Below are 3,065 nucleotides of genomic sequence, written 5' to 3' on the forward strand. Positions count from 1 at the left end.
TTCCAGGGCCCACTTGGTGTATGTTTAGGCTGAGCTTGATTTATCCATGAGCTGAGGCTTCTTTTGAAGTTGAACGCCAAGTTGTAACGTGTTTTGGGCGTTCAACTCTGGTTCGTGACGTGTTTCTGGCGTTTGACTCCATAATGCAGCATGGAACTAGCGTTGAGCGCCAGTTTACGTCATCTAATCACGAATAAAGTATGGACTATTATATATTGCTGGAAAGCTCCGGATGTCTAATTTCCAACGCCGTTGAGAGCGCGCAATTTGAATTTGTGTAGCTCCAACAAATCCATTTCGAGTGCAGGGAGGTCAGATTCCAACAACATCAGCAGTCCTTTGTCAGCCTCCTATCAGAGTTTTGCTCAGGTCCCTCAATTTCAGCCAGAAAATACCTGAAATCATAGAAAAACACACAAACTCATAGTAAAGTCCAGAAATATAAATTTAGCATAAAAACTAATGAAAACAGCCCTAAAAGTAACTAGATCATACTAAAAACTACCTAAAAGCAATGCCAAAAAGCGTATAAATTATCCGCTCATCACAACACCAAACTTAAATTGTTGCTTGTCCCCAAGCAACTGAAAATCAATTAGGATAATAAGAGAGAATATACTATAAATTCCAAAATATCAATGAATATTAATTATGATTAGATGAGCGGGACTTGTAGCTTTTTGCTTCTGAACAGTTTTAGCATCTCACTTTTTTCTTTGTAGTTTAGAATGATTGGCTTCTATAGGAACTTAGAATTTTAGATAGTGTTATTGATTCTCCTAGTTAAGTTTGTTGATTCTTGAACACAGCTACTTTTATCAGTCTTGGCCGTGGCCCTAAGCACTTTGTTTTCCAGTATTACCACCGGATACATAAATGCCACAGACACATGACTGGGTGAACCTTTTCAGATTGTGACTCAGCTTTGCTAGAGTCTCCAGTTAGAGGTGTCCAGAGCTCTTAAGCACACTCTTTTTGCTTTGGATCATTACTTTAACCACTCAGTCTCAAGCTTTTCACTTGGGCCTTCATGACACAAGCACATGGTTAGGGACAACTTGATTTAGCCGCTTAGGCCTGGATTTTATTTCCTTGGGCCTTCCTATCCATTGATGCTCAAAGCCTTGGATCCTTTTTACCCTTGCCTTTTGGTTTTAAGGGCTATTGGCTTTTTTCAGCTTGCTTTTTCTTTTTCTTTCTATTTTTTCGCCACTTTTTTTTTCACAAGCTTTTGCTTTTTCACTGCTTTTTCATGCTTCAAGAATCAATTTCATGATTTTTCAGATTATCAATAACATTTCTCTTTGTTCATCATTCTTTCAAGAGCCAACAATTTTAACATTCATACACAACAAGATCAAAAATATGCACGGTTTAAGCATTCATTCAGAAAACAAAAAGTATTGTCACAACATCAATATAATTAAATTAAATTCAAGGATAAATTCGAAAATCATGTACTTCTTGTTCTTTTGAATTAGAATCATTTTTCTTTTAAGTGAGGTGAAGGATTCATGGAATTTATTTATAACTTTAAGACATATTTACTAAACACTAACGATCATGAAGTAGAGACACAAATCATAGATAAAAATGAAAAACAGAAAAAAAATAAGAACAAGGAATGAATCCACCTTAGTGGCGTCTTCTTCTTGAAGGACCAATGATGTCCTTAAGCTCTTCTATGTCCCTTCCTTGCCTTTGTTGCTCCTCCTCATTGCTCTTTGATCTTCTCTAATTTCATGGAGAATGATGGAGTGCTCTTGATGTTCCACCCTTAATTGATTCACATTGTAACTCAAATCTTCTAAGGAAGTGTTGAGTTGTTCCCAATAGTTGTTGGGAGGAAAGTCCATCCCTTGAGGCATCTTCGGGATTTCTTGGTGATGAGCTTCCTCATGCGTCTCTTGGGTTCCATGAGTGGGCTCTCTTGTTTGCTCCATCCTTTTCTTAGGGATGGGCTTGTCCTTCTTAATGAGGATGTCTGATGAGCGGATAATTTGTACGCTTTTTGGCATTGTTTTTAGTATATTTTAGTTAGTTTTTAGTATATTTTTATTAGTTTTTAGTTAAAATTCACCTTTCTGGACTTTACTATGAGTTTGTGTGTTTTTTTGTGATTTCAGGTATTTTCTGGCTGAAATTGAGGGACCTGAGCAAAAATCTGATTCAGATGCTGAAAAGGACTGCAGATGCTGTTGGATTCTGACCTCCCTGCACTCGAAGTGGATTTTATGGAGCTACAGAAACCCAATTGGCGCGCTCTTAACGGCGTTGGAAAGTAGACATCCTGGGCTTTCCAGAAATATATGATAGTTCAATCTTTGCCCAAGATTTGATGGCCCAAACCAGCGTTCAAAGTCACCATCAGAATTCCCAGCGTTAAACGCCGGAACTGGCACAAGGATGGGAGTTAAACGCCCAAACTGGCATAAAAGCTAGCGTTTAACTCCAAGAAGAGTCTCTACATGAAAATGCTTCAATGCTCAGCCCAAGCACACACCATGTGGGCCCGGAAGTGGATTTTTATGTCATTTACTCATCTCTGTAAACCCTAGGCTACTAGTTCTCTATAAGTAGGACCTTTTACTATTGTATTTTCATCTTTTGATCATTTTTTCGATCTTAGGATCATATTTGGACATCTAGTTCTTAGATCATTGGGAGGCTGGCCATTCGGCCATGCCTAGACCTTGTTCTTATGTATTTTCAACGGTGGAGTTTCTACACACCATAGATTAAGGTGTGGAGCTCTGCTGTACCTCGAGTATTAATGCAATTACTATTGTTCTTCTATTCAATTCCGCTTGTTCTTGTTCTAAGATATCACTTGTTCTTCAACTTGATGAATGTGATGATCCGTGACACTCATCATCATTCTCACCTATGAACGTGTGACTGACAACCACCTCCGTTCTACCTTCGATTGGGTGAATATCTCTTGGATTCCTGATACACGATGCATGGCTGATTGCTTGACAACCGAGTGCTCACCTGACAAACGAGCCAGCCATTCCGTGAGATCAGAGTCTTCGTGGTATAGGCAAGAACTGATGGCGGCATTC

This window comes from Arachis duranensis, chromosome 1 (genome assembly GCF_000817695.3).
Source record: "Arachis duranensis cultivar V14167 chromosome 1, aradu.V14167.gnm2.J7QH, whole genome shotgun sequence".
In the NCBI taxonomy this organism is placed as follows: domain Eukaryota; kingdom Viridiplantae; phylum Streptophyta; class Magnoliopsida; order Fabales; family Fabaceae; genus Arachis; species Arachis duranensis.